The 25,866-nt window shown below is 41.9% G+C and overlaps 1 long non-coding RNA gene across 2 annotated transcripts in view; it reads right to left on the bottom strand.

Annotated features, from left to right (window-relative positions):
* The window catches only part of LOC116667686, a 136,363-nt gene that overhangs the window by 72,852 nt on the left and 37,645 nt on the right, over nucleotides 1-25,866 (bottom strand). For both annotated transcript variants that reach the window (XR_004324667.1, XR_004324668.1), the window contains exons 2-3: nucleotides 8,130-8,239; nucleotides 6,257-6,397 (exon numbers count right to left, since the gene is read on the bottom strand). This is a non-coding gene — a long non-coding RNA (uncharacterized LOC116667686). The remainder of the gene's footprint in view (nucleotides 1-6,256; nucleotides 6,398-8,129; nucleotides 8,240-25,866) is intronic.

The raw sequence follows: 25,866 nt of genomic DNA on the forward strand, positions 1-25,866 counted from the left end.
TCAGAAGCCTTGGGCAACAGATAGTCTCTTAATGAGGGAAGTTTAACTAAATAGCTTGGTGACAGCTTTGTCACTGAATGCAACCAAGTTTTTTCCTCCAGGGATGAATATCAGAATTATACAAGTCAAGGCAGTGTCCAGGGAATATGTCCTCTGTTTGGAATTTTCCAGGAGGGGCTGGAATGAACTGTAACAGCTGTGAGTGGCTTTCAGAGAAGTCCTAGTGCTCTTGCTGCTGAATTCAGTTGTGTGACCTGAAAAACTGAATTTATGTTTAAAAACAGCTTGGTGTTAGCTTTGCCATTGAATGCAGTTAGCCTCATTCATGAATTTGATTTTGCTCTGTCTCTTGCTTCCTGGAATTAAACCAGCTTGGGTTCTATGTGAATGATGGAGGTGGGGGACAGGCAGGAATGAATGTCTTCATTGTCACTTCTGCCCCCCTCTCCAGTCTCATGTTTTCCAAGGCCAACCATGACAAGTGCAAGGTAGCTTAGGAAGAAAAGGGCTCCCCTGATAAAGCATCGGGTACATTGCCTGATTCTCAGTGAAAAGCCCCAGCCCACCAAGAGCCCATCTGAGCCCTTCCATCAGGTTCAAACACCAATGCAATTTTTCAATCTGGGTCAGAAGTCCACAGAGGCTTCATCTCTAGACATCAAAGTGCTGCTTACGTCAAAGCTGGCCTTCTAGCCTCAGCTCCTCTGAATAGCCCCAACCCCATGGTACTTCATCCAAAGAAATTATTCTTCAATGATGGCATTTCAGAATCAAGGAGACTTTCTCAGCTTTTTCCAATCACACCAGGAAACAAATGCTTAGTTCTACCCTCATACAGGACAAATTATTCTTATTTATAGAGAAGAGAAAGATTATCCTTTCTCTCATCGTTAGGCCATGATATGAAGTAGTTCCTTAAATTGGGATTTACTGGTGTGTACAGTCTCCAAAACATACAGGAGCCACACAAAAGACTGTGAATAGGATGCATATTGAGGCTATGGGGATTAGTGGAGCCTGAGAGACTGGACAGTACCTGCTCCTCTAAAGGCATTTAAGTCTTTTTTTTTTTTTTTTTTTTTAAGATGCTGGTTATCAAGCAAAGTTTGCAATCCTTGAACTTCCAGATCCAGTAATAAAGCTTACATTTATTGAGTATTTTCTAAATGCCAGGCACCCCCCTGACAAGTTCATATATATTGAGTCACTTAATCATCACAAAATCCCTAAAATAGCTACCATTATTATCTCTGTTTTACAGAAAGTGAAACTGAGACACACAAAATAAAATCAATCCTGCAGTCAGCAAGTGGTGGAGCCAAGACTCGAACCCAAAGCTCTCAGGCTCTGGAGCCCATGCATTTAACTAAGAACAAGAACTAAAGTTGGTGTTGTCACCTCTTGCCAAGAGATTTTGAACCTAGATGCCTCAACCACGACATGAATGAAGAAATCAATGCATGGTTTAGAATAAAGGAGTCCAGGAGAGATAACTACCCTCCCCCAAGCCAAACCAGAGGACATCGAGTGGCCTCCATGGATGAAGATACAACTGAATGTAATGGTCCTTTGAAGGTGACTTTCTGTGCCCTACCCTGGTAATGGAACATCTTAAAAGCATTCTATTCTACTCACTTGCCTAGCCAGCATCCATCTGTTGATAGTTAATTCCAAACTACAGCTCCATAGAGGTGCCTTCTCAATTACTCAGACAGCATATGATAACCTTCCTTCCCTCAATTAAGCTACTGTTTGAGTGGTGCTTTACTCTACTGATGATATACCTGGCTCCAGTACGGTGATAGATGCTGCCTATTGTCTTTAAAGACACACAGGACTGATGTGTTTTTATAGGTCACCACCAATGTTGAGGAACAGGTAGTAACAAGTAGTTACAGGAAGCCACTTGCATTAAGCCCTGTGATGGTCCAACCTTTTCCTGGCCATTTCCATCTAGATGCTCCGTGGTCACCTAAAACTCAGCCTAGTTCAAATTGAGCTATTTATCTCTTCCCTTATACCCAAACCTATTCTTCCTGGAATATTTTAATGCAGATTAACAATTCTGCCATCTTACTAAGTCTACTGAATTTGAACTATCTTACATGTCTCCTTCTCTCTCAAATCCCACATCCAACTGATCATCGAACTTGTTGATTCTTCCTCTGAAACAGCTCTCAAATTTAACTCCCCTGTTCTCTGCTATCACTGCCCTGTGTAGACTCCTGTTTTTTTCTCACCTGAGCTACTGAAGTTGTTCCTCCCTTGTTCTCCCTAACTTCTCTCTTTATGTTTTCTCACTCCAGTCTGAATGACATTCCCAAAATGCAAGCATCCTTAATTTTATCTATATTTCCACTGACTATGTTTCTTATAGTCCATTGTTCTTAGCAAGACCTTTCACCTCAACCTGCTACCTATCCCTCACCATGCCCCATCGCCCCAACCCAACCTCATTCTAGAACTCTATACATACCCACCACTCGCTACTGCCCACCTCCAGGCATTTTCATGTTTTCCTTCTGCTTGGTAGGTTTCTACATTTGGAGAAACCATACTTGTCTTTCAAGACACAGCTTAAATATTTCATCCTCTGTGAAGTATCTATAAATTCCTTTGGGCAGATTTGCTCTCTCCTTTGGATCCCAAGATCTATGGTCATCTCCCTATTACACTCTTAAAATTAAAATCTTTCAAGTTCGTTTTCTCCCCTAGATGGTGAGATCTCAAATATAAAGGAAAATGTCTAATGTAGATTCAGTGAGTGACACGTTTAGCACATTTGAATAAATCTATCCAACATTTATCATTCAATAAATATTTACCCAATGTTTGCCATTTGACAAGTGCTAGGCTAAGTACTTAGGACACAAATGGTAAGCAAAACCAGATATAACCCCTGTCCTCATGAAGCTTGCAGTCAATTACAGAAATAGATATTAATCAAGCAAATGCAAATATACCTGTAAAACTAAAACTGCACTAAGCATTCTGAAGGAAGATGCAGCATGTAATGAGAATGGGGTTTGACCTAGCCAGGTTAATCAGGGAAGGATTTGAACTGAGAGATGCACTGTGAATAGCAGTTACTTGAATGAGGAAGCGAGGGAAGATGAAGCAGAGTGTGCAAAGACCCTGTGGCAGAAGGGAGTCTGGAAAATACAGGACACTGAAAGAAGGCTTTAGCGGCTGGAGCAGAGAGAACCAGGTGAGCTTGCTGGAGGATGAGGCTGGAGAAGCGGGCAAGGTCCATACCACCCAGGGCCCTACAGCTCATGCTGAGAAGCTTTACTTATCTTAAGAGCAATGGGAAACTATACAGCATTTCAGTTCATGAGAGAGAAGATCACTTTGCATTTTGTGATCACTCCAGTCACAGGATGGAGAATAGACGGGATGTGGGAACACCAATGAGGAAATTAGGGCAAAAGCCTAAGTGAGCAAAAATGGTAATTTGGACTAGCTAGATAAGTGGTGGTGGAGCTGGAGGAAGGTGGATGGTTTTGTGAGATTTTTTAGGAGTTGAAAGTAACAGGATTTCTTAATGTTAAAAAAAAAAAGAAAGTAACAGGATTTATGATGGATTAGATAGATATGAAAAGGCAAATAAGAACCCAAGGCAGGATAAGTTTGAGTGGCTAATTGGGTGACAGAAACTGAAGATTTTCAGCACTACACTGTGGACTTGGAAACCATTCACATTTTCTAAGGCAGATCTCAGGAATGTGGGAAGAAGTGATGGGGAGAGGATTAGGATTCTAGCTCTAAGCAGTATCTCCAAGATGAGAAGTGAGGGAGTGGGGAGAGCCAGCAAAGGCAATAAAGATTTGCTTGGCCAATGTGAGGATTGGTTCAGAAGGGCTACTAGACAAAAGTGCTGGGGAAGGTCAAAATAGAATGTGAGAATAATGAGGGTGGGCTTCCACGGAACAAGAGCAGAGTTGGAGAAAGGATGCCTGGAGGGAGCATGTGTTGCCTGGGTGATGACAAGTGAAGGAAAAAGCTGTGGAGGTGCCTTTTCTAATTTTCTTTCATTTCTCTTAAGCTAGGAAGGAAGATAAACCACTTGTTACAGATTCTACTTAAATAAAACTTACAAATCTATGTCTGAGGACGTGAATTAGTGCAAAGATGCAAGGACTGGCCTCTTTGGAGGTCAGATAATGTTTCCGTTTTGTCTTTCAGAGTTGGAGGATGTGTGCTGAAGATCTCAAATTGCAGCTATTTTAAGTCATAGCTGAACCTCTGGTTCAATGAGATGCGTGAACACATTCTGAAAGTCGGCTGCATCGCAGGCAGTGCAGTAAGTTCTAGGACTGGAAAGACGGTAAGGCGCGGCCTCAACCTGGCATGTCTTACAATCTATAAAATGTCATCAGATAAGTTCAACTATAATATTAATAATACACAAGCCTTTGAATGTATAAAATAGTCAAAATAAAAACAGAAGCATTCTCAATAGACGAAAGTGAATATATGTGAGACTAGTATGTCATAAAGCACAACCTCTCTGAACTGCAGGCATATGAATCACCATGGGGTGCCTGCTAAAATACAGATTTTTGCACCTAACTCAGCTTACAGAATCAAACACTGAGGGGTGGAGTCTGAGAATCAACATTTTAAACAAGTTCCCAGTGATGTTAATGCCCAGTAAAAGCCCCATTTGATTAAACCAGGAGTGAAAACTGCATATTAGAAAATTTAAACCTTTCTTTCCCTCTTTGGATCTTTTTCAGAAAATGCATAAATATTAAATGCAACCCAAACAAAAAACCTTGTGTATCCAGCTTCAAGATTAGGACCCTAATAGTCAATAGACAGGGAATTCCAAGGTTAAAATTCTTTCCACCCTCACTTGCCTATACATACATAGTCTGTGTTCTTGTCTGTCAATGTTAATTGTGGGCCTTCAGATGTGATTATATATGTTGCCAAGTATATCACATAAAATATAAGGCATAAGTTACTCTACATGTGGCTTCTTACCAGTATGGAATATGTACATTTCAACATGATTCAATGTGAATCCAGCCTTGAGTTTGGTTTTGTACAGCATCTGAACATACATAATTTGTAAAGAAACCTGTCACTTTTGGCTGAGAAGATAGCAATGTAATTTTGCTTCATCATTCATGTATGTCCTTTTTGCTTTTCACTTTAGCCACATTAAATTTTGTGAGAAGGTGAACCCACTTCACAAGGAAGAGTTCACTCAAATTTTAAATGAGGAGAAGCCAAGCTAAACCTTGCGGAGAGAGCCTTGTCCTATGCAGCCTGGAACAGGAATGTGAAGGAAGAAAGCCAGAGTGGGGCTTTAACCTGGACAGGGAAAGGGGTCCAAAGCAAAAGACAGGGAAGTCAAAACCTCCCATGTTTATCCACTCCATCTACTTCCTGCCCCTAATATACATCCTGGGTTAATTCCCAGGAGGTAGGAAAAAGACTCACCTGGCATTAAAATTAAACCTTGTGGAGAAGTAAAATTCCAAACAAATCCCAAAGCAATGTGCATGGAAAGAGCAGAGACCCCCTTAAAAGGCTGCACACAGATGTCTGAGCCTCGGAAAGGCTTACAGTCACAGGCTTAAAGCTCAAAAGATCCAGAGAGAGAAACCGCTTTGTACAGAAGAGCATGAACTCCAGAAGGATGTCCCTCCCAAACTCCTACAGCAAATCAGTGGCAGAACTGGTCCCCAAACTGCCCCCTCACCATCAGCCCCCCACCTGCCTTTGTGCTGTCAATCCAAGCTTTAGACGATGTTGCCCAGTACGTGGTCCCAACACAACCCTTTATGGACGATGAATGACCCAAAAGTGATTGTCTCATCATTGTTCCCCAAGTAACCTAGGTGGCCTTATCCTCATGAAGCCACAATGTCATCATACTCTGTACTTCATAAGTATAAAACCCAGCCAGCCTCCAAGACGACAGTATATCCCCTGGTCTATTTTTTCCAGCTGGCCTTTCAAAGCCCAAGGCCTGGCTTTGGGGCAGGAGAATTCATGTGTATGTATGTGTGCGTGTGTCCCCAAAGGCTGTGGGCGTAAGGGAGAAGCCCACCGTGTGCACTTGGAACACAACTTTGATCTGCATCTCCCACTGCCCCATAACACCACTTGTAACCGCAAAAGCATATGGAGCCCTGTCATCTGATCCAGCAGCCACAGGTCCCTTTTTTCAGATGACCAAATACCTTCTCAATGAGACAGACTGCTGCACTTGCCCCGAGGGGGAGGTCCCCTCATCACTCACCTGCTGGCATTCCTTTCTGAGGCCCAGGACTGGAGGGACCTTAACTGCAGGCTCTGATTTGGCCCTTCAGCCTCTTGACAAGGTTTTCCCAGGTGAAAGGGGGCAAATGCAGTTTTTCCATTTATGTTTCTGCTCATGGGTCTGTGGGGAGGGAATAACAAGGGCCCACGAGCCCATTAAATGCTTGCATTGAAGGTGGGGAGGGGTAGCAAGGGGAGGAAAAGTGGGGAATAAAAATAATATCCAGTACTTTATTCAACTATTTTACAACGAGTTAAAATCAGACTCCTTCCAGATCTAAATGGATCCTCCAGTCCCATAATTAAATGGGGAAAATGAAGCCATTCCATGCCTTTTGCTCCCTTTGATCGTTGTTATTTTGGTGACTAATGTGTAACTGGAGCTGTTCCTTCTGGGGTAGAAGCCTCGCCCGGGCAGCTGCCCAGGGAGCCTGGGTCTCCCGCTGTCAGCCTGTGACCGCTGCTGGCAGGGTGGGGGTCTGACTCGGCCCAGCAAAAGCCGACCGGAGATGCTCCTGTGCAGACAAGCCTTCCTCTGTCTGCCTTTTCTTCTGGCATGTTTTCCCCTGTGCTCCCTCCTCCCCAAGGACTCTCTGGGAAACTGGCACATTTTTCCCCTTGAACGGTAGAGATGGGGGCTTTTTTATGACAGTGCAGAAAACTCTCTCTCAAATCACAAAGAAGGTGACTCTGAAGGCTCCTTATTTTAATTTTCTCTCCCTTTGGACCCTCATCAATTCCTATTCCTCTCTGCTCCCCACCCCCTCCGCGCTGAGCATGAATGTGCAGGCACACACAGGTGGAAGCTCTGTGGATCTTTCCAGGCTAAGGTGGGGGGGGGTGCTTATCACACTAACAGGTTAAATCTACTCATCAACAGAACCTCCTTCTCCTCTTCATTTCCTGTAGATTCGCTACAGCGCCCTCAGGTGACTCTCTATTGTAATACCATTCAAGAATTTGGAAAGCTGTAAGAATGTTCAAACAGCATCACCACGATTCAAAATACCAATTTTTTCTTTCCACTTTTACTTCTTGGGTAAGCCTCTGAAGCTGAGAACTACTGGGTGAGGTCTTGAGATAGCACAGGGCTTCGTCACCCCCCAAATGTGTGTCCAGACTATCTCTAGGCTTAGGGCTGAGTTAAGGCCTTGAATGTTCACTCTCAGCCACGAGCTGACAGCACAGCTCCGACCTGCACAAAGACCAGGTCAGAGGAGCAGTAGCTGTGTGCCTCTTCTCTGCCTCCTTTGAGACTGGCCAGCATCAACTGAGCCGACCTGCAGCCAAGAGTCTGATGAACTAGTTAAAGCCAAAGTATTCATGTTAACACAGTGCTTCTCAGAGTGAGGTTCAGGGAACTCCATCACCAGAATCACCACAAGTGTTTGTTAAGATTCCAGGTCTCCAGGGCCCACTCTGTACCTGTTGAATCAGAACCTTTGCTACTGGGACCCAAGAATCTGCATTTTCAAGTTGAGTTTTAGGCACAGTAAAGTTTGAGCAAATTCCCTTATGCTTTTCACACACCCTCAGTTTAGAGACTTGTATTTTGACAGAAACTTAAATTCCATGAATGAATGGGATGACTTTGGATACTGTGGCAGAGCGGCAGAGGAGACATTTTTAAGTGAGTGGGATAAGAGGGGTTTCCAGTGCCTCTCGACTTTTCCCATAGAGGCAGCTGCACATGCAGCTAAAACAAAGGCCAGCCTGCCCTGTTCTACCCCTGTGAGTGCACCCCACAGGTAGCGCACAGGCTGCTGCGGGGCTGGCTTCTGGGAAAAAGTACTCCACCTGGAAACTTCGCTATCCAGTTGGGAGGGAGGAGGGCCCACAGAGAGTCAGCTCACCTCTAGAGGGCGCCAAGCCAGATGAGAGGAGTGTGCTTCTGTCTCTCCAGCAGCATCACTTTCCAGCTGGGACATCTTGTTCAAGTTGCCCATCTGCGCCTCGGTTTTCTCTGTGGAAAATGCGAACTGGTATTTGTACCTGCCTCGATAAATACATTTTTATTGCTATTAATTTCTAAGGGTTCTGAGATTGGTGGGAAGAGCCTGATCTCAGAGATGCATGTTGTAAATCATGGCTATGAAGTTACACAAAAGTAGTCTACAAGATGGGTCTGCAGAAGGGGAAAAGAATATCTGGTGTTATTAAATATATCTGAGTAAGTTAAATATGTTCAATGAGCTCTAAGCTTCCCTCTTTTTCATCTTAGCCCCCACCGTCCTTTTTCTCTGTTCTATCATTTGAGGCTTCTCTCTGGATATTTCCAGGTCAGGAAGACTGTACATAGCCTTCTTCCCCTGCCGTGGGCCCAGAGCATTGAATGGTCATTCTCTTTCCCATCCTAGGTAAGGGGTGGGATGAAGTTGGGGGAGGGAGGAGAAGGAAGCTTCCCCTCCAGAAGATGCTCAAAAAGACCCAAGGGAGGCCATGAATGGAGCAAAGAGAGACTCGCGTGACTCTGGTCAGGTCAGCTGGGCTGGTACCCAATTCTGCTACTTACTAGCTGTCAGACCTTAGTTAATTCTTAAACTCTAAGCCTCAGTTTTTTCATCTGTAAAATGACTCCAAGTAATAATATATCCTTCATAATTATCACAAAGATTAACAGAGACGAGGCAGTAAAGCAATCACACTGTGTCTGGTGCACGTAAGTGCTCTAGTCAAACTGACCACTGTGATTTGATATTTGAGGCTGTGCTCCTTAGTCCATGGCTTTAATCCATGTGCAAGGCCTCTCTCTTGTTTTATTTTATATTTTTACCACTTATTCTACAATCTCACTCCACTCTCCTCCTTCCTGGGATTTCATATATGTCTTTATATTTGCGTGCACCTTTGAAAAACATAGCTTTGATTAATGTGTATATTAAATTTTAATATTCTTAAATGGTATTGTGTTATAAATCGTTTTCCACCTTGTGCACTCAACATTGAGATTTTTAGAGCTATTCATGTTACTGTTTGCCAACGACTCTCAGAATCACTTGGGGAGCTCTTCAAAAATACCAATATCTGGACCTTAATTCCAGTGATTCTGATTTAATTTGTCTAGGGCGGGGGCCAAGCCTTGGGTCATTCTAAAGTGCAGCCAAGACTGAGAACCACTGCTGCATATAAAGCTAGTTCCTTGGACAGGACTTATCAGGCAGTGAGACGTAGCGTCCCACCTTTTTCTGGCCTCAGCAAGTCCCTGCAGCAAAATCAAGTTAAAATGACCCTAAGGGCAGTGGCAAAAGGAAAAAAAAGAGAGAGGGCAACTTGTGGCCTAAAGGGTATGTAAGGAAGGACAGAAGTCAGTCCTACCTTTCTACCTCTTTGTAAGAGTCATGGAGCAGTACCTTGTTGATTCATCTGTCTGACCATTTAAACGCCCAGTGTTTATTGAGCACCTGTGTGTGCCAGGAATTCTCCTAGATGCAGGGGATGCAGCAGTGACTGCCAGGGAAGACATGGTCTCGGCACTCACTTGCTTTCAAACCTGTTAAGTGCAGTTTTCTAGGCCCCTCCCATTCCCAGAGCTTCTGATCAGTAGGTAACGGGCTTGGCTCCGGAATCTGCATCTTGAACAGCTGCAGTAGGTGACACTGCCACCTTAGGGCCTGGTCATCCTTTGAGGAAAACTGGTTCAACCATTTCATAAAAATCAGCTCATTTTAAGCACATTTGGTAAATTTAACCTATCTCCTCCCATCTTGAATTTTCTGAGGAATCAGAACCTCCATTTCCTCTATGTCTTCAACAACAGTTACAGACTTGGCTGATATATTAAAACCCTCTTCCTCCTGCCAGATGTCCATATGCATTGCACCACCAACAATGAATTCAGTTGTATATTTGCATTATACAGTTGCTACAGAGACATCATCACATTTAACCCCCACAAAAACTCTGTGAGATAGGTCTCACCTTTCATGGGAGAAAACTAGGCTCATGTTCGTTAAGTGACCTTCCCAAGGTCATACAGCTCCAGAATGTAACCCCACGTCCCTCTGGTTGGAATAACCATCCATTAGTGCTGTTGGCCCCCCCAAAAGAAAACAAGTTGAGAGAAAACTGTCCTGGCTTCTAAAGGGGGCAGAGGGGTGGGGACGCATGCAACAGGATGGTGAGGAGCCCAGCTGTTGAGGTACTGTGTTGTACGCTGCCCCTAGAACACCCGGACAGTCTTCACTTTTCCTGTCTTCTCTTGGGAGGCCCAGCAGCACTAACAGATGGTTATTCCAATCACAGTCCCTGAACCAGCTCTTCACTGGGGGCTGCACTTTTCCATATGCAAAGTATACCGAGGATGCCCTCTTATTCGGCATTAATTGGCACTAGTCGTGCATTGGCTCATCAGAAAAATATGGTTAAAGCTGGGAATCATTAAAAGGTGATGTACGCACATATTAAGCATTTTATTTTAACCAAAAACATATCAATGTATATTCACGAACCAGACTTTTGATGTAGAGCCAAGGCATTTTCTTTGACTTTAAGTTCTCTGATTAGAGTTTTAACATTATCTCTAACATAAATTACACTCATAAGATATATTTTAGGATTTGTTGTTTCTATTTTCTTAAAGCAGAGCAGAAGTTAACTGCCATTCTGAAGAAGTCAAGGCGCAAAATTCCATTTAAAAAATATATTCCAGGAATTTCATATCGAAATTTTAAATACCCAGACAAGTTGAAAGAGTGTCATAATAAACACCAAAATATCTGCTGCCTAAAACAAAACTTGTTAACCTATTGCCGTATTTGCCTTATTTCTCATGATACAGATAGATAGATCAATCGATCGATCAATATCTACATCCATTAATCTATCTATACTTATTTTTGCTAAATATTTGAAAATAAGTTGCAGATACCATTAACATTTCTCCCAAGTACATAGCACCTCATCCTGAGCATGAGGACAAGCCTCTATATTTTTTCACATGTCAAATAATGATAACTTCATAATAACATCTGATATCAAGCCTTCAAATTCCCCTAGCTATCACGAGATTGTTCTCTGTAGGTTGTTCTCAACCAGTACCCAGTCCTGGTTCAGGCACTGCATTCGGTGTTTTATGTTCTGGTTCACCTTTGTTTTGTTGTTTTCCTCCTTGATAGCGACTTTTTGAAGAGTTCAGGCCATTTTGTACCTATCCAATATTCTGGATTTAGCTGAGTGTTTTACTGTGGTTACCATGGTTCCTCTTTACCCTGAATTCACTGTAAACTGGATATTAAGTTTAAAAGCTTAAATAGGTTTAGGTTAAATATTTTGGGCAAAATTCTTCACTGGCATTGCTGTGTACTTCACATCTTCTGCAGGCCTACTTCTGAACAGATGTAAGCATTTCTCTTGGGCACACATCTGGAAGTGGAACTGCTGGGTCACAGGGTGCACAAATGTTCCATTTTTCCAAGTGGTTGTATCCATTTACACTCCTACCCACAATATATGAATTTCAGTGAGGTGCCACAGCTTCATCAACATTTGAAATTGTCGTTCTAGTAGGTTTGTAATGGTATCAGATTGTGATTTTTAATTTGCCCTCTCCAGATGATCTTAAGCACATTTTTAAGTACTTATTGACCATTTAGTTGTGAAATGTTTCATTCTTTTGCCATTTTTAAATTGGCTTATCTTCTTTAAAAACTGATATGTAACAGTGAATATGAGTCCTTTGTTAGTTATATATATTTAAAACATCTCCCACTGTGTATTTGCACTTTCATTCCCTGAATGGTACCCTTTGAGGAACATAAGTTAATTTTATTTATTTATTTATCTGTTTTTATTTTTTCCTGAAGTAAATTCAGTTACAATGTGTCAATTTCTGGTGTACAACACAATGTCCCAATCATGCATACACATACATATATTCATTTTCATATTCTAAGTTCTTAATTTTAACATATTCCAGTTTATCAATCAATTCCATTATGTTTAGTGGTTTTATATCCTATTTCAAAAATCTTTCTCTACCCTCCAAATCATGAAGATGTTCTCTATATCATCTCCCAGAAACTCTCTTGTTTTCTCTTTCTCATTGAGATACACAGTCCATCTGGAATTAATTTTTTTTTTTAGTATAATATGAGACAGGGGTCAATATCATTTTTCCACTTGACCAGAACATTTTATTGAAAAAATCATCCTCTCTCCAGTGCATTACCGTGCTACCTTTGTCATAAATTAAGTGATCATATGTTTTGTTCTCTACCTGGAGTTTAGCCCCATTGGTTTATGTCTATTCTTGTGCCAATAAGACCATGCTGTTTTAGTTACTAGAGCTGTATAATTCTTAATAGCCAGTAGTAATATGAGGTCCAAATGCTTTTTCTTCCTCCTCAGATTGCCTTTGTTATTGGAAGGCTCCTGCATTTCTGTATAAATTTTAAAATCAAAATCATACTATATGTGAATAATGGTAATTTCTACCTCTCAATTCTTAGGCATTTTATTCCCTTTTCTTGCCTTATTGCGAATGTTAGGCCCTCCAATACAATGTTGAATGGTGGTAGTAAAATCGTGATAGGGAATGATGAACTCCAGCACTTCTTTCTCAACTCCAATCTCAGGAAAGAAGTTTTTAATAGCTCATTAAATATAAAGTTTGCTGTAACTTTTTATAAATATTTATCAAAGTAAGGAAGTTCTATCTATTTCTAGTTTGCCATGATTATATTAAGTCATGCATGGATGTTGAATTTTATCAAATATTTTTCTGTATCTAGTAATATGATTATCAAATTTCTCTTCTCTTTTCTATTAATGCCCTGAATAATACTGGTGATTTTCTAATGTTAAATCAACTGTGCTTTGTTGGGGAAAAAACCTGACTTGATCACAATGTGTATAGTTTTGTATATCCTGTTTGTACATATTTTGTTTAAAATATCGTGTATATTCATGAGAAAGATTGAATTCTTTCTTGAAAGATCCTTGTCAGGTATCAAGGTTTGACAGCCTAATAAAAGCTGAGAAATATCCCTTTGGTTACTATTCTCTGAGAAAGTTGATCTAAGATTAGTGTTATTTGTTCCTTAAATATGTGGAAAAATTCATCCCAGTGAAGTATCTGGGCCTGGATTTTCCTTCATGAAAGATTTAAATTATGAATTTACTGTTTTGAATAGATATAGAATTATTTAAGTGTTTACATCTTCTTGTATTTTTCTAGGAATTTATCCATTTTTATCTCAGTTGACAGGCTTATTCATAAAAAATGTTTATAATAACCTATAATTATCTCTTTCATGTCTGTCCTCTTGTTTATACTGATTATTTGTGTTTTCTCTTTCTCTTTTAATAATTTTTTCCTGGGGTTATCAATTTTATTAGCCTTTCAAGGAAGCACATTTTGGTTTTGCTGATTATTTTCTTTTGAATGTTTATTTTTTATTTCATTAATTTCTGCCCTTATCTTTATTATTTCCTTCCTTCTACTTTCTTTGGATTTAATTTGCTGCTCTTTTGCCAACCTTTTTGATAGATATTTAACCATTGATTTTTTTTTGGCCTTTCTTCTTTCATCATATATTTTAAGGCTCTAACTTTTCTCTCTTCTCTGCTTTAGCCGCATCCCACATTTTTTGTTTTTTTCTCTTAGAGAAAAGGGTGAGGAGTCCTTTCTGTGGTGGAAATGTTCTCAGAGCTCCGCTTCACAAGCCCTCATAGCCCCTGAGGCCCTACTGCAGAGTTCCACCAGGCCTCTCTGCTCCTTCCCCTACATTCTGAGGAAAGTAGGGTTCATGCAAATCTATTCGCTGGTCTAGCTGGGGCAGTTCTTTCCCTGGGTTTAAGATTTTGCAAGTCTGTAGGGGAAACATCCAGTCAAGAAATGAAGGGCAGGTGGACATCCCATACAATATCATTCAATTGAAAACATTTTACAATGCTTTATTTAAAAACATAATTATTTTATTTTAAAACATTTTCATTTTAAGTTAAAAGTTAAAATTTAAATTATAATTAATTAATATAATTTAATCAAATTTAAATCAAATTAAAAATAATTTCCTACCGGATTTTTAAAATTTGACCCATGGATTATTTTGAAGTATACATAGGACTGGTTTTCTGGGTACCTTTAAGTTTCTAATTTAATTCGTCTGTGGTCAGAAAGTGTTCTCTGGGTAATTTGAATTCTTTCAAATTTGTTGAGCCATGCTTTTAGCTCAATAAATGGTAAGCATCACACATACACTTGAAAAGAAAGTATGTTCTTTGGTTTTGAAGTACAGTATCCTATGTACGGCATTCGTTAATCATGGTCAAATCTATTTTCTACTGAATTTTTTGTTGGTATTCTTCCATCAATTACTATGAGCGATGTTAAAATCTCTAATTATTACTCCTCTAGTTCTGATGAGTTTTATTTTTTGATACTCTGTTATTAAATACAAAGTTAGAATTATTATATATTTCAGGTGAAATGAGCCTTTTATTATTATAAAATGTCCCTTTTTTATATCTAGAAATACTTTTTGCCTCCAAGTCTATTTTAAGTTAGTGTTTAGATAGTATATATAATCCTATCCTTTTACATTCAAATGTTCTGTACTCTTCTGGTAGTCTGACAAGCTTTGTGTTTTAACTGGAGTAGTCCACTTACACTTTGTGTTATTACTGATGTCATTTGACTTCTATTTCTCACAACAATATTCCTTTTTTATCCCCTTTCTTTACTTCTTTTACATTAATCATTTGTGTGTTAATTATTACAGTTTTCCTCTATTAATTTCTTTTTAAGATTTTTTTCTACTTAAATTTTTTACTGATCCGTAGTTATAATCTCAACAAGAAAGAAACTGCTGAGTATCAGCAGGGGTTGTTGAGGAGCAATTAGTTGGCAATTTTTTTTAACATATCTATTAGCTTACAGATTTACCGTGTGTGTGTGTGTGTGTGTGTGTTAAGATCTACCCTACTGGCAAAATTCAGGTATATGATACATTACCATTAACTGTAGTTACCATGCTATACATCAGGTCTCCAGAACTTAATCATCTTATACCTAAAAGTTTGTACCTTTTGATAAATATCTCCCTTTTTCCACTAAATCCCAGCTTTCAATAACCACCAATCAACTCTCTGTTATAACTTCAGCTTTTTTTTTTAAGACTCCACATACAAGTGAGATCATGCAGTATTTGCCTTTCTATATCTGGCTCATTTCATTTAGTGTAATGTTTTCCAGGTTCATCAGTGTTGCTGCAAATGGCAGGCTTTCTTCCTTTTTTAAGGCTGAATAATATTCCCTCAGATTGAATAATATACCACATTTTCTTTTATCCATTTACCTGTCAACACATTGTTTCCATATCTTGGCTACTGTGACTAATACTGCACTGCACAGGGGAGTGTAGATAGTTCTTCAAGATAGTGGTTTTATTTCCTTTGAATATACACCCAGAAGTAGAATTACTGGATCATACGGTAATTCTATTTTTAATTTTTATGAAGAACTCCCATATTCATACTACTTTCCATAATGACTGTACCAATTTACATTCCCACCAACAGTGTCCAAGGAGTCTCTTTTCTCTACATCTTTGCCATTATTTGTTATCTTTCAAATTTTTTGATAATAGCCATCCTAGCAAGTGTGAGGTGATTGTTCCTTGTGGTTTTGATTTGCATTTCCCCAATTATTAAAGATGTTGAACATCTTCTCATATACCTATCAGTCATCTGTATATCTTTTCTAGAAATTTATCATTCAGATCCTTTGCTCATTTTTAATTGGGTTATTCATTTTTTTTGCTACTGAGTTGTACCAGTTCCTTACATATTCTAAACATTAACCCTTTATCAGATATATGGTTTACAAATACAGTCAGTCCTCCATATCCACAGGTTCCAGATGTGCAGACCCAACCCTGAATCAAAATCTGATCAGATATTGGTTGAATCCACAGATGGAGAACCCACAGATCTAGAGGGCCAACTGTAATACATCATTTTAATTAGGGACTTGAGTATCCGTGAATTTTGGTACTTGCAGTGGGTCCTGGAACAAATTCCCCACAGACACCAAGGAACAAGGTACAAGTGTATTTTCTCCCATTCTGAAGATGGCCTTTTCATTGTGTTGATTGTTTCCTTTGCTGTACGGAAATGTTTGATGTAGTCCTATTTGCTTATTTTTGTTTTTGTTGTTTGTGCTTTTGATGTCAAATTCAAAAAATTACTGCCAATAATAATGTCAAGGAGTTTTCCCCCTATGTTTTCTCTTGGGAGTTTTACAGTTTTAGGTATTACATTTAAGTCTTTAATCAATTTTGGATTGACTTTTGTATATGGTATAAGAAAAGGGTCTAATTTCATTCTTTTGAATGTGGCTATCCACTAAACCCAACTCAACTTCAGCATTAAACTCACTGAGTGTCCTACTTCCCCAAGTATGGAGATTGAGGTGGAGCTGGATGTCACCCAAGTGCCAGAGACCTGCTTGATCTGCAAGGAACCAGAGGCCACGGCATCATCCTTGACACACCTGATTGTCTGTTGGCGGGTGGGTTTGTTAGGATTCCAGGGAAGGTCCCTGTGTCTGACTATGCCCTGGCAGTCAGGCAAGAGGGCCACTTGTTCTCAGCACGGCATGCGGTGCATGGCCGTCCTCTTTTCACTATGTGTATAACATATACGTTGGCCCTTCGATTAACCTGAAAAGCAGTCTGGGTGTGTGGACAGTGCACAGGATTTGGAGTCAGTCACTCAAAACCAAGAACAAAGCCACATTTCTTTTACTTGCCGCTATAGAGCCTGGAAGACAAACCCTTAGACTCTAGGGCCAAACCGCCTAGGTTGGAATCCCACTCACAGTGTACCCCTCTGCCACTGTGCCTTGCTGAGGCTCAGTTTCCTCATCTGTAGAAAGGGGATGCTAATGATCATATGCTTACCTCCTGGTTGTAAAAACATAAGGAAACCAAGTGTGCAAAGTTCCTGGAACAGTCCTAGCCCAGGGGAGTGTCTACACTGATCTCACCTCCAGCCTTTGTATGATACCTGGAAACCAGTACTGGCCAGTAGGTATTTCTAAAATGCAGGAATTAACTGGAGCCCATTTCCTCATCTACAAAAGAGCAGCTGTGTCTAACTGCCTCCTGCCACTGCTGTTGGGATCGCCTCAACTCACAGTTATAAAAGTACGTGCTACCTTACCGGGCACGCAGTGAGCACCCAGTGAGGATCATCACCTGCTTACTGATTTGAGCCAAGGCTTACTTTTCAGCAAAATGGGTAGCCTCAGGAAGCCCCCCCGCCCCCATCCGGTACAACAATGGCCATCACAATGCTGGGTGAGCTGTGAAATGCTGTATGTGAGTTGCTACCACGGCCCACCCCTGCCTCCTTCACCAACACCACTCCCCTCCCTGTGGGCTTCCTCAGCCTCCAGCCACTCCCTCCTTTCCCTTTCCTGTTGAAAGCTGCCTTCTATTCCCCTCTGCTTCCTGGCTTCTCCCATCCCCAGCTATCTCCCAGCTGCCCCTGGACCCGGCCCCTTCCCCAGGCAGATCCTCTCGCTGCCCCGCCCTCCTGGCCCAACCAACCTTCCTGCTCCTCCCCCTTGCCCGCTGGGCTGCTGGCAGGAAGCCCTTCCCTCCTCTCTCCACCCTGTTCCCTTCGACAACACCCAGTACACATGGGGATTATTTCTCTTGGCAACAGGTGTCTGCTGTCAAAGAGACAGATCAGTCTTTGCCGGAAGGAGGTGGGAAGGGAGATGGAGAAATGAGGCTGAAATGGAAAAGGCCCCCGGCCAGAAACTCTGAGAAAGGGGAGGGTGTGCATAGAAGCCCCTGAACCTGGAAGGGCTCAAGAAAGCAAATCACAGACCTTCATCTGAGGATCCGGACTCCCCCAAACCCCCGCTTCTTACCCAGACAAGTGCCATCAAGCCCCTCCCAAGCATAAGCAGGAGGCAAGAAGGTGCTGAAGGAAAGAGAAGGGATGATGCCAAAGTGAAAGGTCACTTGCTCTGAAGATTCATTTCTGATCACTTTCACGTTTACATTCGCCACCTTCAAAATCTAGCCTGGGACTGTCACGAAGATTCAATTAGTTAATAACTGTAAGTACCATAAAAGTGCCTGGCACATAGTAAGCACTATGTAAAATATATATCAGCTAATGGTACTATTTAATCATCAGCAATGATAAGAATGCGTCAAAACTTCTGGGCATGGACATCATGAATTTTAGAGACAGAGACCTGGTCTTCAATTCCACCTTGGTTACTTCCTGACTGTGAAACAACTTCTTGAACCTCAAGCTCACTAACGTGTGAAATGAGAGCCATGTTTCCTCCCTTGCTGCTATAGACTGAATTTTATCTCCCCAAAATTCCTATATTGAAGCCCTAACTCCCCGTACAACCTTACTTGGAGATGGGGCTTTTAGGAGGTAATTAAGGTTACATGAGATCCTAAGGTGAGGCCCTGATCTGATGGGACTGGTGGCCTCATAAGAAGATGAAGGGAGAGAGATCACATCAAGAAAAGACCATCTGAGGACACAGCAAGATGGCAGCAATGTGCAGGCCAGGAAGAACTTCGCCAGAACCCAACCATGCCAGTACTCTAATCTTGACTTCCAGCCTCCAGAACTGAGAAAACAAAACAAAAAAATGTCTGCTGTCTAAACCACCCAGGCTATGATATCTTGTCACAGCAGCCTGAGCAGACTGATAATTGTGCCTTGCCTTGAATGGTGACGGAGAGGTATATCCTCTTTAAGTTGAGAGACAAGAGCAGGTGATGTAACCGTCTACAGTGACATTCCTTCCCATAATTCAGAGTTTACAAGACCCCATGGTAGCTTCTGGGGCATCAGCCCTCTTTTGCTAGCTGAGGTGGGTAAGCAACGACAGAGAGTGGGCGGTCAGAGAGACCGTTAAAATAGGCACAATGGGAATGAATGTTGCCTCAATTTCTGGAAAGACTACCAGCTTTTGAGTCAGAATGTCTGATTCAAATCCAGCCCTGCCATTTACCAGTTGTGTGACTTTGGGCAAATTATTTTATCTCCTTGAGAATCTGCATTTGGGAAGGAATCAAATGAGGAAGTATATATAAGCCTGGAGAAGTAGTTGAGACTCTCCTGTTTCAAAAGGACAGAAACAAACTCAAAGCAGATTAAACCAAAGGAGGGGCCAGACTGGAACAAGCAACAGTCTGAGTTCCCAAAGTGCAGGCTCTCTCCACCCCTCGCCTGTCCTTTTCCTCTTGGCTCTAACTTCTTTCTTTCTCCCCACCACACTGAGTTCATTCTCCTTCAGCCCTTTTTCCATTTCAGTCCTCAGTTGTTGCCTTTACAGAGTTTATTGGATTTCCTTTCACCTAAGCTCTGTTTACTTTTGAAAATGCATGTTTTCATTCCATCCATCCCCACCATACACTCGTTTCCATGGAAAAGACAAACCACAGAAATAAAAACTCATAAAGCCCTTGACCAGCACTTTGACAAGCTTGCATAGAGGTTTTGAACCCTAACCTCCAAACATTTCCAAAGTTTATTCTTCCAGAAGGTCAAGCTACATACAGTAGATACATATTTTGAGTCCCAATTCCTGAGGGTACCAGATGATTTAAACATCATCTTCTTGAGAAGTTTCTGGAAGGAGAATCAGATCCAGGCTAAAAGCTATGACAGTCTACTTCTGACCCCAGGTTACACTCCAGAAACTCAACCTCAGCCTCCCTGTTCACTTTTACTTCCTATATGCCTGACTCCACTCCCAACCCCAAACACGCATTCATGCAAATAAACTCTGGGTTCAGAGCCACACAGAGCTCTTCTGGATTCCCAACCCCAAACACTCCATGCACTCTCATTGCTTTCCACAAGTGGAAAACTCTGATTTATCCTTCAAGTCCTGGTTCAAACACAGGGTTTCCAGCATGTATCCCAGGAAAAGGGTCCCTTTTGTGTCATGACACTTTGCCTTAATATATCGTACTGTGGCCATTTGTTTAATTGCCTGCTTTTCTTTCTGACTATGACTGCTTCAAGGTCAGAAACTCACTTAGACATCAGTTCCCGCAGCACCTAGTATAGTACCTGACCCATGGTAGGTGTTAAACAAATGTGTGAAAAATGAACCAGTGGAACAACTGGGAGGTTGTTACATGTGACTGAGCCTCATACCTCATTAAGACCTGCTGGCGGAGCCATCTTATTCTATCAATCTACTGCTATATGACCAAACTCTTCAATATATAGTAGCTTAAAACCACAACAATCACTGAAATACCTTTCACAGTGTCTGCGAGTTAGAAATTCAGGGACTACTCGGCTGACAAGCTCTGGCCCAGGGTCTCTTGCTTGGTTGCAGTCTGATAGTGACTAAAGCTGGAACAGTGTGGGGCTGGAGCAGCTGGGAGTTAAGAAGCTGGAGCCTGGCTGGGTATCTTTCTCCATGTGGTCTCAAGGCCTCTCCACGTGGTCTCTCTGAGTGGGCACTTTGGGCTTCCTCCCATCATGGCGGCTCAGGGCAGCTGGATTATCACTTACATGGAGACTGGCGGCTTCAAGATGAATCACTACTTATAACCTAGACTTGGGAAGTTACTATTGGCCCAAACAGTCACCAAACCTGTCCAGTTTCAAGGCAAATGGACAGAGACCCCATTTTCTATGGGAAGAGTATCAAAAAATTTGCAAATGCATTTAAAATCCCTACACGTAAATGTAACATGAATAGAAAAAGGACATCAGTGGAAAAACTGGTGAAACTGAATAGCCCAGAATTTACTTAACAGTAATGTACTAATGCTGATTTCTTAGTTCTGACAAATGGAGCATGGCAGTGTAAGATATGAGAGGAAACTGGGTGATGGGTGGATGGAAACTCTCTGTACTATCTTGGCAACTCTTCTATAAAACTAAAATTATTCAAAAATAAAAAACTGAATTAAACAAGAATGCTATATGCCGCCTTCTCCCCACTCTAAAAGGCGACAGAGAGTAACTAGTCTTAAACAAAGAAGTTTGTGTGCATGCAGTTACGAAGAACTGATTCTGGCAATATTTTCTTTTCTGGTCAAGCAGGATTTGCCATGCCCTCTACAATGACATGATTCACAATAGTTCTGTCATTATCCACTTAAATGCTCCCCCCGCCTTATTGGATGCTATGTTCCCCAAAAGACGTTTTCTTGCTGTTCTTTTTATTCCTCAGTGCCCAGCACTGTGTTAAAATAACAGGATAGGTTGAACAACTTGAAAATATCGGTTTTGTAGCTCCAGCACAGTTGAACTGTGGCAATTCATCTGCAAAAATGGATTGAAATGGACTTCCTTATTTTATTCCATGCTTTTGCTCAAAGGGAATAACAGAGTCCAATCTTCCTAAAGGAAGAACTCTTTCAGAAAAATTAGCACTGACCCACATTTTTCACTGGGAGCTCCTCTAAGACCTTGGAATTCCTTATCCATCAGGTCCTTGAGTCCTCTCAACGTCTTGTCTTCAGAGCCAGCGCCTTTGCTGGGCTGAGAAAGTCTGCCTTGCTCTAGTAGGCCAGCAGCCAGAGGCTGAGGGGCCTCCAGATGCAGACACGAATATGCAGGGTGGGGTCCACAAGAGAAGAGCATCCAGGCCCAGCTGGAAGGCAGCCCTGGGCGCTGCTGGAGCAGGAGGCTGCAGGAAGTGGAGGAAGGAGGAAGTTATCTTGTTGGCAAGCCCCACCTCTCTTCCATTCCCAAGAGGTCAAGCAGATGTCATCAGTTGAATTTTTCCAGACTTGAATGGAACCTCTAATAGGATTCTAACAGGAGACCGGAGGCGGGGGTTGAGGGGAGGGTGTCACATTTTTTTCCACTTTCTTTGGTCCTTTTCATATTTCTTTAACCCAAATTTAGGACCAGCAGTTGTCCTGGTCTCATGTTAGGTTGGGTATCCCTCTGCAGGCCCATATAAGCAAGAAGTGGTCATCCAAAGGACCAAGGTGATTTGACAAGCAGTTTGGTGCATGTGGCATGACTTGGTCCAGGATGGGACTGACACGGCTTCAGACACATGGGAAGGGAGAAGATGGGGGGCGCTGTCTGATGGCCAAAAGAGTTCTGCCCACATGATGACTTCCAAGTCATTGCTGAGCCAGATCCAAAAATGTGTTGCCTCTTTCTGTGTTTATGAATTATCCTTCCCCGAACAGAACAGCTGGAGCATTTTGTTCTCCATTCTTTGAAGACAGCTGGGCCTTTCCAATTTCTTGTTCTTTATAGTTTCACACACACAGCAATCAAACAGAGAGCCATTTCTGTGGTATTTAGTTAACAATGCAGCGTCTGGCAGCCCTTCCTCCTTCACCAAAGCCATCCTGGGGAAAAGATCTCATTCAAACATGCTAGGAGTTGTTTTTAACCAGCAAGTCCCAGGCTTCAACATTTGGACGGCAATCTGGTTCTGATTTTAGCTGAAAGGAGTTTATTCTTCTCAGAACAAAAGAATGCCAATAATTCGGCAGTCCCTGATACTGTGACGTCACCAACAGGAGTCCTCCTGAGCTCTGAGAAACAGCTCGGTGTGGCTTCAGCAGATTCGACATAGAGAGGGGTCCTGATGGTTGTGCAGGGTGTCTGTTCTGAATTGGTCTCGTTCCTTCTTCTGTGGGACTATGCAGCCAGGAGCATGCTGAGACCCTGCACACCTCATGACTGAGAGCCTTTGGGGCCAGACATGACCACAAAGATGAGAGCCACATTCCAATGAGAACTGGGCTAGCAGGGGAGAAGGCTTTTTTTGTTAAAGACTAGAAATGCCATACTGGATCAAGGTCTACATGTAAAATTACCTTCTTGAAGAGCATCTCTATAGTCTGTTTTTCTCAGGGGACCACAGGCACCAAAGAGGACTGCTAATTCCATGTTCAGTGATTAACCTGATGGCCCCCTGAAAAACAGGAGGATACCCCAGGAATTCTGGATCCCATCGCAAACCCAAAATGTGCCTGCCATTTACAATTACATCTCAGTCTTCTGGAGGTTTTGGAAAGTCTCTTTTTCTAGATGGAAGAATTTTTGTTGTTTAAGATGACTCTAGAGAAGATGACCCATCATGCATCCTTTCAGTTAGTTTCATCGTAACTCTCTCCAACTTTTTTCCTCCCCTCTTCTTCCTGCCCTTCTTTTCTTCTTTCTCATTCAGTTGCTCAACATATAATTATTGAGTATTTAATCATGTGCCTGATTATCCTGGGGCACTGGGGGATATCCAAATGTATCTGTCAGAATGGGCTATGTAACACTGCAGTAACAATCCCAAGAACGTATTGTCTTAAAACAACAAAGGCTTCTTTTCCTCATGCTTCTTATCCATTAAGGACTGCAAAATGATAGGCAAAAGGAGGCAAATTAAGAGGATGAACCTACATACCAATAAAGTATCAGCTCCTCTGCCCACACTAATTTGCACAACAGCCATACAAGATGGGAAACAGAGCTCAGAGAAAAATTAGTAACTTACTCAAATTGAGACCTGCCACATAGTAGATGCTCTATAAACATAGCTGCTATTATTATCATTATTAGTATTACTGAAAAGGAGACAGAGAGACTGAGGGACGTATATTCCACACAGAATTCCAGGAGGGAAAGTATGTTCAAAATAGGGAGAAGAGCCCAAGTTACAAGTGCTCCCAAAATAGGGAAGAGATCCCCTTGGGCACAGAGCCTTCCACTCCTAGGAAGTCTGGGACTCCTTGAGACTCTGATGAATATTATGAACCCACTCCCCAGAAACATGTACATACACATAAAGTTTGCACAGATCTTCAGATTTACAGACAAACAAAAGCCCATCCATGAATTCTATGGTAATAAATAATAATGGTGACCATATCATGCTGTGTGCCAGGCTCTAATCTAAACACTTCACATAAATTATCTCATTTAATCCTTACAGTGACCCTAAGAGACAGCTACTATTATTACTTCTTTCTTTATAAACAAGGAAACTGAGAATGAGGAATTAGATAACTTGCCAGAGGTCACACTGAAGTGTGAGAGTAAACGACAGTGCTGGGATCTGGACAACACTGACTCTAGAGGAAGTACACCCACTACCACACTCTACTGCCTTTCGAGCCCCTGCCCCCTGGAGGAGTCCTGAGCTCCCCACCTGCATCCAAAGGAGAAATCTGCTCGTTCAGGAGCAGACACATTGACCAATCAAAGAAGAGCACGGACCACTTGTTCCTTGACCTGACACCTGCAGACCAAGGTCCTTTCCCAGCATGACCGTGAAAGTAAAAAACACTTCATTTGACAGCCATCCTGGTTGAGAAATAACCAGTTCCAGAGGTGATACTGAGACCCATGCAAACCCTTTGAAACAATGAGCTGCCTCACTCAGGCAGAAACTCCCTCCCAACCAGTCTCCTCATCCCCTTTCCTGAGAAGCATGCAAAAATTCCTTTTCCACCTCAGAGTATCAGATGTACTGATGGATTAAGCTCTTACCCACACTACACCTTCAGGTATGCTACCAATCCTTCTCCATTAAGCCCAGCAGTGTAACAGTGGAACAGAGAGGGGAGGCCAGGAACTGTGGAAAGTTCTCAACGAGCAGAGACAGGTAGCACACCCACAATTAATTATACACATTTATTGGGGAGCTGGTAAACAAATCAATGTCATCGATGATTTATTCCCTAATTTGCTTTGAGTATGCACCTCATAAATCAATAATAGAAAATGGCATTAAAACACTGGTGTTAACTGTCAGCAAAAGGCAGTGTACCTATCCTTTTAATTAAAAGAATGTGTGTGGTGAATATGTCCATGTGTTACATTAGATATGATACATTTTTAAATTGCTTTTTCACGTCAAAAGAAATGTGAGGACTTTGGAAGAGGACGAAGAACTGTAAATTCACAGTAAGCAGCCAGAGTCCTGGCGTTCCTGGGTAACGTATGATAACTGGACATGGAGCCTCGTCCAAGAGCATTCTGGGAAGGGTGATAATGTCCTCTGGTTCCAGGCCAGGAGGAACGAAGCCAGGAAAAGAGCCACTGCTGACGTTCCATCAGAAAGACATGGAGCACAGTGAGATGTGGCACCATATCCTTTTGGGTACCAGATAAAATTGATTCTCTTTCCCAAGGAGGTATACATGGACTATGGAAATTAGGTGTTTATCCAAAATTAATATTAAAAATCATACTATTTGCCTGGGTTAGGTAGTAAAGAAGCCATTAATTACTCTAGGGCATGAATTTCCATTTTAGTCTTGACTGGAAACACCAGTTCTTACAAGCAGTGGCACATGGAGGAAACACATGTTTACACTTGGTCTTAGCCAGAAGGCCAAGGAACAACAGGAAATACCCTTATAAAAGAGGAACCTGTTGTGTGCAGCGACACCATGTCTCAAAGAGAATATAGACTTTCAGCCAATCAATCCTTCTAGCCTAAGAACAGTCAGGCTTCCCTCCATGAGGGAGAAGCTGTGGGTAAGAGACCCTGAGGTTGACTAGATGTGAGCATAGGCTCGGAGTCAGGCAGACATGGGATGAAATCCTGGCTCAGCTGAACACCAGCCGTGTGAGCTGGAGAGGAGCTCTTCAGTCTCCTAGTGTCTCTGCTTG

This window comes from Camelus ferus, chromosome 12, assembly GCF_009834535.1.
Source record: "Camelus ferus isolate YT-003-E chromosome 12, BCGSAC_Cfer_1.0, whole genome shotgun sequence".
In the NCBI taxonomy this organism is placed as follows: Eukaryota; Metazoa; Chordata; class Mammalia; order Artiodactyla; family Camelidae; genus Camelus; species Camelus ferus.